A 13,099-nucleotide genomic window follows, 5' to 3' on the forward strand; every position below is an offset into this window, starting at 1 on the left:
CAAAAATGTAATCATGATGTAATTAAAGCAGTTGAAATTGATACAGGGTTACAGTCAAGAGTCCTGAGTTGGCAAAATCATGCCCTGCAATTTTTTTAATGCCAAGTAATCCAGGTCACACCTGCCACACCACTGACTAATAAAACAGAATACCCTAATGCTGAGTGAAGAGTCAAGAACACTGGGAAACCAGGTCAAATACTCTGCCCTGCTGAAGCCCACTCTGGGACCTTTCCACCTAGACCCTTATGCACTATTGGAAAAGATAGTGCAGCATCTATTCTCACCAGCCCTGGCAGAAAACTGACTTTCCCCCAGATAAACAGGCACTAAATTTTTACGTACAAGTGGAAGAAAATTAAAACCTCAACTTCACTGCTAGCTATAGGCATAGCAAATGCATAGGAAGATACTCCCAAGGACATAAAATTTGATTCAGTGGTTTTGGCTATTGAACTGAACATGGGGACCCATTTATTTATCTTCTGGGTTTTGATCCATTGGAACCCATTCTCCTACACAGAAGCACAGACTATGCTAGGTTAGAAGGGGCCTTCAAAAGTCAACTAGTCCAACACCCCCTGCAATGAGCAGGGATATTTCTCACCTACATCAGGTCGCTTAGAGCCTCATGCAACCTGACCTTCAATGCTTCCAGGGATGGGGCATCCACCAACTCTTCTGAGCAACCTGGTCCAGCGTTTTATCATCCTCATTGTAAAAAAAACTCTTCCTTATATTTTCCTAATCCAAATCAACTCATTTAAGTTTAAAATTGTCCTCAACTTTCTCAGAAGCCCCCTTTACGTGCTGGAAGACTGCTATAAGGTCTCCCTGAAGTCTTGTCTTCATCAGGCTGAACAACACCAACTCCCTAAACCTTTCCTCATAGGAGTGGTGTTCCAGTATGTTTGCAATATATGAAGTTCCGTGCCACAGGAATAAAAAAGAATAATCTGGTGCAGTTAAATTTCAGGATTAAATACCAAAAATACAGGTAGAGAAAGACCAGTAGACCAATGCCTCTTTAGGAACATATGCACTAGACCATTATTAATGCAGCTCAATTAGTGAAGTATCAGCAGGAGAGCTGATAGTCTTCATGTCATCCAGTTGTTCAAAGACAAGGGCAGAAAGTAGGAGAAAAAAACCTCCTGTGGATCCTTTTGTCTCAACAAGTAGAGAACCAGGACTGCAGGATTCACCATGCTGTATCATGGACTGTGGAGAGAACCAAGTAGTGTCACAATAGTGATTATGTGACAAGATCAGTGATTCTGTGCTTTGATTCTCTTTCAACTGCCAGGGAAGGAGGCAAACTTCTTGCTGTTTCTGTGCTCCCATTTCCACTACCTAACCTATCATATGAGCCACTCTTCTGTTTTATTCATTCTACAGGAGTGCAGTGCAAAAAGACAGCTATTTAGCTGGAACATCCAGCTAATAGATTTAAGTGATACATATTGGCATAAGGGGTTTTAGAATAGAGTTATATCAATAAATTAAATCTACGGCTAATGTGATCCCTCAAGGAACAGACAGTAAGGCAAAGCAGATTGTCTGAGATTCTAAAAAAATTACAGCCTCCACCAAAGAGATGCATGGAAAAATGACAGAGGAAAACAGACTTCTCACACAGGATTGAAGGTAGAAACCACAGGCAATGATGCACAAAGGAGTGGTGGATGGCACCTAGGGCTACAATAAACGATTTACCAAATGAACACATTTCAGGAAAACCGGAAATGTACTGAAAAATTCCCAATGCAACTGAACTGTCCTGTTCAAGGAGGAGTCCTATATTCCAAAAGGGCTGGAAAGAGACTGTCACCAGCCTCAAAGCAAGTACAAAGGGGATTAGTGACTAAGGACTCTCCCAGAATTGCTCAGTAGATACCAGAAAACACATTCCCCAGTGAAGACAAAAAAGGGCTTCTCAGCCTTCCTCAGAAGCCTTCTAACTTCTGCTCTGTGCCCCCTGCCCACATCAGACAGCTCTGACCAGACATGACCAAGAAAAAGAATGGTGGAGACTGGTCACAGGTACAGTTTTTATTCATGGTCACAGCTGGGTGTCTCATCCTGCACTGAAGTGAATTGAAAATTGCCTTCACTTCTTTAATCCTAAAAAGCTGCTCTTGAATCTTTCTAACACCAAAAAGTTTGCTGATGTGCTTAAATAAGATAATTTGTATTAAAATATTCCTAAAGAGATTAATCTCCATTAAAAAAAAAAAAAAGAAAGAAGTGAAACCAAAGAACACAGAAAATTTACCTCAGTAACTTATGAAGCAGCAAGCTGATGTCTCAGTAGAAACTGATCCAAAGGACACTCTCTATAAGAAAATAAAATCTCATGGTCAGACTCTGGTTTTTCCTCCCTTCTCTGTATACCAAAAATAAATCCCACTGAAAATATACAGACTAACTGTATAAGAAACAATGACTTGTACAAAAGTAAGGGCTTTTAACTGGTGTGATGTTGAATTATGACACTGAATAAAGTGGTTTTGCTATTATACAAAGCTACATATCAAGTGAGGCTATAATCCTATGAAAAAAATTGACTTTATACAGCTATATTACTCAGAGGAAGTAGTGCCTGGTAACATTCTGCTTGCACTGAACATGCCTCCACCTTTTTCACCCCCAGGCTGAGGTAAACCGTGGGTGCTGTGGAGGCAGATAGGCTCTTCCTGCTGCTGCTTCCAATGCCCCATTGCTGGCACATTGGACTATGTGAAGAAAGCTGAAACCAACATTAAACACAGAAAATGTATAAGAAAAGAAATTTACTCAAAATGCCACTTCCATCCTATTGAGTCTTGCAAAGTGTACAGATCAGGATTTTCTGGACTGTGTATGTAGTTAGCTACTGGGGTAAAGACAGCACTTTTTTCCCCATGCATTCATTATTCTCATCCCCATTACTTTAATTGGATGGAATGACACAAAGGTAACTGACAATGCAGAGCATCACACACTCAAAAAAGCTCAGAAAGGAGAACATTTCCAGGGCCATATGGTGTCCAGCTCCACTGCTTACCTGAAGTGGATGCCGGGATGCATTTCTCCTAACATGTATCCTTTTGTTTCTGCATGAGCTGTTACAGGTGTCCCTCTGGGCATTGCACAGCAGCCATGAGAGCTGCCAGCAAGGGCACACTGATGCTGCTGAGGGACCATACAGCACTCATCACAAAAGAAGCACTTCAGTGTGGTTGTGATATTTTATGAAAATCCCTTTGCTAGGATTTTCTTCTCCTGAGAAGCTGAGAGGGCCTCAGCTTCAAGTGTAAACAATTTGTTATCTGCTACTGTGGAATGCAGCAGGTGCTTCCTTGATTGGTCAATGTAGGATGTTTCTACTTGGTGGCCAATCGAGGAGGCAGCAGCTCTCAGACTCTTTAGGAGTCACAAAACTTTGTTATTCATTCCTTTCTATTCCTGTCTCACCTTCTGATGATTTTTTTCTCTATGTTCTTTGTAGTATAGTTATAGTGTAGTCTTTTCTAATGTAATATATATCATAATATAATAAACCAGCCTTCTGAAATAGAGTCAAGATCTCCCCTTCACCAAGTCCTAACTGCCCAGAAGACCCACAACAATAAATGGTGACCCCAGACGCGGCAATACTTCAGATGATACAAGAATGAACACAGGCTTCTGTTAAAATGAATCCTTGTCACCATCTGCTTCAGAGGGCAGGAACAGGAGGCACCAGTAGTTTGACAGAGTTTTGTCCACTCACAAAGGGGGACAGAAAGCTATCTTGGCTTGCCTACTCAGCAAAGATAAGCTACGTTATTTCATTTTATAGGAGATAAAAAAGCTGAAAGTGGAGTAGTATGCATTGCTGGGAAAAGAAGCCCTTGATCTGGAGAGTTCCTCTGGGCTGCTGAAGACACACTTCTTCCTTCCCCACCCCAAAGTCTTGCTTCTTAGCCATATCTGTCTTGCAAAGATCGTGGGCATTTAAAAAAAAAGCTTTTAAAAAAAAAAAGGCTTTAAAAGCTTTTTTTTTAAAAAAAGGCTTTAAAAAAAAAAAGCTTTCAAGGATTCTGCAAGCAGTGGTTCAGGGGTTATGCACACACTGAGCTCCTTACCAAGCTCTGCTGATAAGGAGACTTTCAGACACCCCTCGAAAGAGATGTGCCTTTCCTTTTAAAGTAGCAACAAGTCTCTGCAATTTTGGCACTTTAAGCACCAAAAGTGAGAAAGTCAAAGCAGCAGGTGGAAAACTGAACCTCTTCTGAAAGCACCTCTCCTCAAAGAGAACATTTCCCCTATTTCAGTTGTGTGCTTGTCCTCATCCAGGCCAGCCTGATAATCAGCATGGCTCAAGGAGAGCTCACCAATGGGCTGGAGCAGAAGCTTCAACAGTGCCAACTCTGCTTTTGCCAGGTCCCTGCTGGATATCACCAGGCTGGACCTCTCTCGTACAGTTACACCGATAAAATGGTCAGTGACAAATGAAGAAAGACACTTCATATGCAAATGGCGTACAACCAAAACTAGATCCTGGTCTATACCCTTTCCTTTTCCATCTGTTTAACCTTAATCTATCTAGGTTTGATCAATTTATTTAGGGATTTTGTTCACATATGAAAACAGCACAAATGAACACTCCTGAGATCCAGCTGCTTATCAGCACATGAACTGAGTTTAGAAATATTATGTAGTCAGAAGCTAATACTAACAGGGGAATGGAGGAAAATGTAACTGAAGGAGTTTTTCAAGATGCTGTTGCATCACAAAAGAGTTTTATTCCTATCTTCAAAACTCCAAATCACTAAACCTTCAGTTCAGCCAGCATCCACCCTGTGTTTGCCTTTGCCTTATCATTCCATCCCAATGTAAAAAGCATCAGTCAGCAACTTCTTTGCCAATAATTTGGCAAATGTTGTTCTCCAAAAATAAGTCAAAAGGTTAAGTGCAGACAAATATTGATTTCTGTTCCATAAATAAACTAAAGTTATACTTTGAACTGAAGAAACCAAGGCAGGACTACAGTGGCTTTTATGTGACAGAGTAATACTTCAAACAAACTAGTTTTCATTTTATTGACTGTACCTGATAAGACCATTTTGGCCTTTTAGAAAATGAAAAAAAATCTAACTTAATGCTGTTTAACTTAGTATTGTTATCATACATGTTTTTCTTCAGGGAACAAAAAAAATAAAGAGGCCTTCAGCATAGAGTTACACTCACAGGAGGAGATGGAATGAAACAAAAGCACATGTAAGATTTTTTTAAGCTATAAATATGCAAGTTTAGATCAAATAAATAGCATATGAACTACAAGCACTGAAACTCATGGATGTATGCTTCCTGACAGAAATCCTAAAAATGTTCTAAAAATAGATTTGTGTCTTAGACAAATATCAATTTCTAACATTATTAGCTCACATACAAAATAATAATCTTCTATTCCTCTATAGCAGGATCTTTTCCGGGAATGAAACCTTTATCATTATCTGATCATCCAACTGAACTGAGACAAATTAGTAAAGCTAAAATCCTAATTAAAAACATGCTTGATACATATTTTATTTTCCATAGATAACAAAAATATACTGCTGATAGCACATTTTAGTGTAAGTGTCTTTTCACAGAATGTTTTAAAACAGATGGAAAAAAAATCCAAAATATTTTCTTCCTAAGACATTCCAAACACTGGTCACATAAATCACAAAATGGGGCAATGAAGCATGATCAATATTTGTGCAATCTTTTTATAAGCACAGATATCTGTCTTTTGTTATATCAATGTGCTATCCAAAATGCAGTGTTTCTAGGACATTTCTGTGGACTCTATCACTATAATGCACACTGAGAAATAAAGAACAAGTTAAAGCCTGGTGTATGTAAAAGCATGTTTTCAAACATGACTACTACAATATTAGCTTACAGCTGGTAACAAAACTTGTAGCCAACTTATTTTATCTTACCAAGACTTTATACAACTATCAACTAAATTAATTTCTATTAAAAATTATGTACTTTTAATATTTAGTTATATTCATTATTAAGAAATTAAATGCCTTATATATGTTGAAACACACATAACATCAGATAAAAAAAAACACACGAGTTTATGGTGGAAAAATTTCCTACAAGATTTCAATGTTTTAAAAAGTAATTATAATATATTATTGAAAATGTGAAAAGAAATTGATATTCCTACCAGAAATTTTATCTTGACCAGATTTGCTCCCACATATTCCTGTGTTCCACTGAATCAATTTCACACTTACTCACCTCCCTGTCTCTGTGATGTGGTTTATTCATTGGTTTGATATTGCCATAGCAACTCGGCAACATGGAAACATGCTAGCCAAGCAATGCCGCTCACCTCACACTATATGGTGAATTGCTGCCTGGTACATACAGCATATGTTAATGTATATTGATCTCTGCTTCTTACTATTAGGCTACTGGCTTAACATCACCATTTTAACTCTGCATTTAGCAATCTTTGGTCATGACCTTCACAGTTTTTGACTTGTAGTGGTCTTAATTACAAAAATTATATACTTCCTCAAATTTAAAAACAGGATATATTTTGACCACAAGTCGAATTACTGCATTGGAACACACTTGAACAGCCTGAAAAATAAACAGCAATGCTCACAACCCCTAAATTCAGGGCTTCCCCAACACTCTTGCATTTTTGCCCCTTATAAGCAAGTGTGTGCAAATCACAGATAAGACTGTGTTAGCATGGCTGTGCACACATGCTCCATTTAAGAAGCTTTTCTTTTGGTGCATGTGGCCTGGAGGGAGTGGAGACTCTCTCATCCCCACCGTGCTTCCCCAGGAACACACCAACAAACTGGGTGGTGGCTCGTGAGAGAGATGGTGCTTTGTTTTGAGAAGAGATACAGCACTGGGCGAGACCCTCGGAAGGCAGGCAGGGATGCTCCAGCAGCTTCTGCTTCCACAACCTCCCCACAATCAGTAGGGGCTTGCAGTCTTGCAGTGTGCTCTGAATCACTAAATGGAGGCAGCATGTCTTCTGCATTCATACAAAAGGAAACTCCAAACAAAACAACATGTGAGAACAAAAGCGGGATCTCTGGTGCAGAAAGCAACAGAGTCTTTAAAGCTCCTAAGTCTAATGCACCAATACTATGTAAATCAGGGCATCCCCAAACACAGATTTGGATCATAGTGAGGAGACTAGGCAATCATCCAGGGCAATAGTATGAGTGGGAGCTGAAACTGTCTAATTGACTAAGTCTTTATCTTCACAAGCTGGCAACTGCTTCACAACTGTGCTTACTCACAGAGGAAACATACTTCTGTTTGAACAGGGTTGCTTGACCTAAATGGTTTTTAAGAAAAGTGATTTATCTGCCCTCAGACACTCTTGATAAGCCACATAAAACACTGAGATTCTGACCACTCTTAACATAGAAAATCTGCATGGAGACCAGCAGTACCTTAGGACTCAACACATCTCTGAACACAGTTATGTACCGGGACACTTCTTTCTGCCTACTTAATACATCACGACTGTTTCAGATCTCACTGGGCTTAAGTCAAAAGTTAAACTGATTGGGAGGCCTTAGACTAAGTGTCAAACACATCTGAGAGATGTGTGAGACAGTATGGGATTCACAGTTGAAACTGAAGTTACTGCCACATTGGTGTAACACACTATGGTTTGTGATCTGAGACACAGCACAACACATCTGTATGGACTAGAAACCAAGGACCTTAATTTCTTCCCCCAGCAGAACTGAAACCAGCATTTCGGTCTGGGATTTAAGCAGGCTTGTTCAAGAAAAAGGTGTGGAACAAAGGGAAGATGAAGGAAGGTATTTTTGAGTAAAAGTTCCTTCAGTTCCTGACTATGCTTTCCAACAAACAAGCAAGAGTTACAAAACTCCTGTAAGATGAATTCCATTGTGTCTCAGCACAGCAAAAGAAGAATTACTTGTTCAGAATGGGAAAATGGGTTTCTATTACTATTTTCTATTATTTGGCTTTGATTTTTTTCTCAACCAAAAAAGTTATTGCAGATTCCAGGAGGTAAGTGCTATACACTCAGTAATGATCCTGTAATTGGTGCTTCCACTGAGAGCAGTAGGAGTGAATGTGAGGTGGGGAGGGAATCAGGTTAAATAGGGAGATAGGAGGAATTGGGGGTACTAAACAGGAAAACAATTCATATCAACATAATGCTAGGAAGTAACACCTTTCACCTTATGGACCACTTTTACACTAGTGCACAAAGGTAGGTGATTGCTCTTCTCTCCTAACAAAATTTGCGATGCTCTACACTTCTAGGCAATTTGGAATATTAATTCTCTTAATATATTTAGTTTTCTCTTTGACAAATAAGGAGCTGAAAAGGTGTTATAAAGAAATATTTCATTCTGCTTAGTGTGAGATATTATTTCATCTAAGTACACATTCAATTTATAATGACCTTTGCTGGAACTCTTACAGGTATTACACTGAAAAGGTAGCTAAGTAAAATAAATCATTAGCAATTGGTCTGGTGTCTGCTGTCCCCTTCATCCTTTATAGAAAGTATTTCAATCTTGACCTCAGAACTGTTATGTGCTTCCATCTGAAGGACTTCAAGTAGGGGACAGATATCTTTACATACATGGACTACAAACTCATGGCCAAAAACAGGACATGAATATCTTCACAATATGTGAAGATACTCAGCATCATTCCCACAGGCATGTGCCCCATTTTTGAAAAGAAGGAATAGTACAGTAGCAGTAGTACAGCTTCCATATACTCATATTCACTTAGCCTTTACATAATCCTGAAATTAGGAGTCTGCAAACAAAACCAAATCCTACTCATTAATACCAAGTCTAAAGGTCATTAGCAGCTACTCTAAATCTGTATGAAGGTTCAGAAAGAACACTGATAAGCACCACCCCCACTTCCCTTTCACTTCCCAGGTCTCAGCAACAGCACAATCTTCTTCAAAGTGGGTCCTTCCCATGAAATGCAGTTCTTCATTAACTGCTCCAGCAGGGATCCCTTCCACAGGGTACATACAGTCCTTCAGGAAGACTGCTCCAGCATGGGTCTCCCACGGGGTCACAGGTACTGCCAGCAAACCTGCTCCAGTGTAGAACCCTCTCTTCATGGGGCAACAGGTCTCACCAGGAGCCTGCACCACCCTAGGCTTCACATGGGGTAACAGCCTCCTTTGGGAATCCACCTGCTCCAGCATGGGGTCCTCCACAGTCTACAGGTGGATATTTGCTTCAGCATGGACCTCCATGTGCTGCAGGGGCACAGTTGCCCCACCATGATCTGTCTGCACCACGGGCTGCAGGGGGATCTCTGCTCAGCACCTCAAGCACCTCCCGCTCCTCCTTTTACGCTGACCTTAGTGTCTGAAGGGCTGTGTATTCTCACTCTTTTGGCTGTTGCTCCACGGCAACTTGTTTTTTTGTTTTCTTTCCTTTTCTGAACTAAGTTATCCCAGAGGTGCTACCACCATCACTGAGGGGCTCAGCCTGGGCCAGCAGCAGGCCCACCACGGAGCCAGCTGATATTAGCTCTGTTGGACAAGGGCAACCTTCTGGAGAAGGTTCTCACAGAAGCTGCCTCTGTGGTCTCCCTGCTAGCAAAACCTGGCTATGCAAACTGAATCCAGCTCCTAGAATAAAAGCAACATTTTACTTACCAGACTGTAACACTTATTTCAATTCAAAGAGCTATCACACACACCCACTAAATTGCAACAACATAGTCCTGCTTTTGCTAAGGGCAGATGTCACCTTGGGGGAGCTATCATGGGCTCCTCTCCAGACTTGGCATTTCCCAGGGCCACAAACCCACAGACGTAGTGGGTGCTTCACAGACCTTAGTGTCAAGGGCTACATGGTCACACTAGAATGGTTTGACAGCTTTGGGCTTCATAAAATGCCAGGAACCCTTTTTTTTTTGTCTCCATCCTCCAAGCAAGGCCACATCTCAAAATCCATTTTATATCTAGTCACATCTGCCCCATGGGTTGCCAATCAGACTGTTCTGAAGTAAAACAAAAGGTTATACAACATGATTTTGGCTTCAATTTCAGTTATTTGTTGATTTAGATCAAATGAAAGGAATGACAACTGTGATTTTACATAACATTTCCAATCCCTACATATAATTTCTTTCAAATGCACCCATGGGTACCTCTATATTCTTCTAGCAGAGATGCAGCTCTATATAAGTGGAATTTTAACTTGCTGAGACTCTCAGGAATTCAGTCTGTAAAAACCAGCAAATATACCCTTGAGACTTGTAAAATGCCCTAGATGAAAAGCATTCACAAACTGAGCAGCCTTTCCTTCTGATTTATTTTTTTATTAAATCAGTGGACAGTATCACAACAGAAAATCATCTTGATAAAATGGGTGATTCAAACAGACAAAAGGGGTTGTCAGCAAATAAACTGATTCCAACATAAGCAATCATCAGGTCACACAAGCTGATGCAAGCAGAAAACAAAGAGACTGCAAGTTAGTCCCTACACAGTAGAACAACTGGTGATATCTTTATTTGTATTTTGAGATTTTTATTAGCGTTGCTATTTTAGACCTGACATGTATTGTTATGACATTATATTGGTTTTGACTGATTGCATCCTTCTCTTTTCATTAAGATGAACCAACACTGACATGCAATGGACTGTCTTTAATGGCAAACAAGTATTTATGGTATCATCAAAAATTACCATCACTTCATAATGTGGTCTTATTTAACATCTCATAGTTTGGGTTGTTTTGTTTTTGTTTTTTTTTTAAACAGTCTCTTAGGGGAAACTGATTTCAGAAGGAAGAAAGAAATAAAAATGCATCTCCTATAATGAAGTCTGTTGCATCACAAGGATTAGGTAAAACCTTACAGAGATTTTTAATGAGAACTTTTTAAAAGGCTCAATCAAAACAAATGCTATCGACTCTTACAAGGGTTTTAGCACCTTCATTTTCTTCAGATAGGGAAGGTCCTATACCCATCACATTGTTAGTTTTAATGATTGCATTAACACATTTAGGTGGTTTAATACTACTATTAACAGTAAGTATAAAATAATAATTGCCTGTATGGGACAGTCATTGTATCAGCAAGTTCACTAGTCAGAATTGGAGTGCACACTGCTTACTTTCATATTTCAAATTGCAATCACAATAATTTTAGATATTACTATCTAAAATCATACTCATCCTTCCTTGCCACATCAGTTCTTTCAAAATTTTTACTTTCATATCTTTATTCCCTTACTTATATGTGCTAACAGTAGAACAGTGTTATTAAGAAAACAAAGAAAGAAAAGGCCATATTGTTTCACATTTATGTTTGTAAATTCACAACATTACCTAGGCCTTTAAAATCAGAGTACTTTTCCCCAAAAATCAATTAGTACTGTATAATTTGTTTATATGCTAAATTAAAGCAAAAGGAGTCTGAAAAAATACCTCTTCATAGAGTCAAACTTGAAACAAATAATTAGATTATTATGTTTGACATTTAGTGCTGACTAAACATTAGAAGTGTTACTACTTGCTGTTACAATTATGAAAACGTCTATGAAAAGCAAAAGCCGTTAAAACAAAGCCCGATTTTCTTCAGGCATTCAACAAGATAATGAAACAGACAATGTAACAACATTCCTGGTTTATATTGTTACTGGGTCTTCCACAGCTTTACTCCTTGCGTTTCTCTCAGTGTCTCTATTTATTAGTGTTGCTTATCAAATATAATTTTTATTTGTTCTTTTTATGTAGCAAAGGTTCTACCTGGATTCCAATAAAATGATATTAACTTATCCAGCTTTGCTATGGCACAATTAATATAATTTGATTCACCATGCTAAAGCTGCAAGATTTTGACTGCCCCTCATAACATACTGAGTGTGTTCAGCGTCTCTTAAACCCACCCAGGATTTCATCAATATTTACAGATGAAATATACTGAAATCAACTTGCAAAAATCACCACACCTCGTATCCCATCTCATTTCAAGTAATGAATCTGCTCTGAGCATGACTACAGAAAACAAGGAGTTTACTTGTGGAGTACCTACCCGATATGGGCAAGACTTGAATTTAACTTTATTCCACAAATAAATTTAGCCTAAAAAGAAGATTCTAATAATACATACACATTGTTTGGAAATAGCTATACCAGACTGAAAGTAGATATTCATTGGAGTTGCTTTGAGAAGATGAATGTATCATTATTTACATTTCATAATAGACACATTATGCCCTTGTAGTGGCAGACAGCTGAAAGACAGGGCAACCCAAGCTGGGCAGAAAATACACAATGTGAATAACAGGCAAGGAAGAAATTGTTAAATACGCACTAGCAGCTGAGCAATTGGAGGGACAGATAAGAGTAATGATATCAGATAAATTCCTGACTCAAAAGTTATTATACTCTCGACAGAAGTGGAGCTACAGATCTGTTAATAAAAAGAGAGGCACTGTAAAGTACGAAATTATGCCAATTCTCTGTTTTTCTAGCTGTTTGAGCAAGATGTTGATAAATAAGAGATCATCATAATTATGATTTTTTTTTCTAACAGAGAAAAAACAACAAAAGCAATGGGACACTTTTTCATATGCACTGTTTTCGTCAGTTTGATTCTGATGGTAACTTTGTGACTGCTTTACCACACACACGAGTAGTTTAAATCTTACATCATTCTTTACTTAACATATGCAGGGGTTTTGTAGTTATTTGGTGTCCACACAGAACAAAACCCTAGAATCAAAAGGACTTTCCAGGCCTGATTCCTTGATTTAATGAAGCTTTTGTCATTTCACTGATTTCAGCCTTGCTTAAGTGATACCTGTAATATAAATATTATATATAAACCTATAAATACCTAAAATTCATTAGGTAGATTGATTCAAGTTCTTTATGAAGAGCAGCAAAAAATCAGAGTATTTTGACTGAAATGTCAGGTACTGCATAAAACCATCAAACTATATGAAATTCACTACACGGGGACTTGGTTGTGACTTGTGCAGTCACTAAAATGTGGTTGTCAACTGGTATTTCCATTACATTGATTAAGGAAGATGTTTTGCTCTATTGTCTCATCTCGATTTTCCATTTAA

The 13,099-nt window shown here is 38.7% G+C and overlaps 1 protein-coding gene across 6 annotated transcripts in view; it reads right to left on the reverse strand.

Annotated features, from left to right (window-relative positions):
* Positions 1-13,099, reverse strand: part of MYO16 (myosin XVI) — a 363,630-nt gene that overhangs the window by 324,067 nt on the left and 26,464 nt on the right. The window contains exon 2 of one of the 6 annotated variants that reach the window (XM_038163986.1): positions 2,276-2,336. The exons of the other annotated variants lie outside the window; for them this stretch is intronic. The gene's annotated coding sequence lies outside the window, so the exon portion shown is untranslated. The remainder of the gene's footprint in view (positions 1-2,275; positions 2,337-13,099) is intronic. 6 annotated transcript variants of the gene reach the window in all.

This window comes from Motacilla alba, chromosome 1 (genome assembly GCF_015832195.1).
Source record: "Motacilla alba alba isolate MOTALB_02 chromosome 1, Motacilla_alba_V1.0_pri, whole genome shotgun sequence".
Lineage (NCBI taxonomy): Eukaryota > Metazoa > Chordata > Aves > Passeriformes > Motacillidae > Motacilla > Motacilla alba.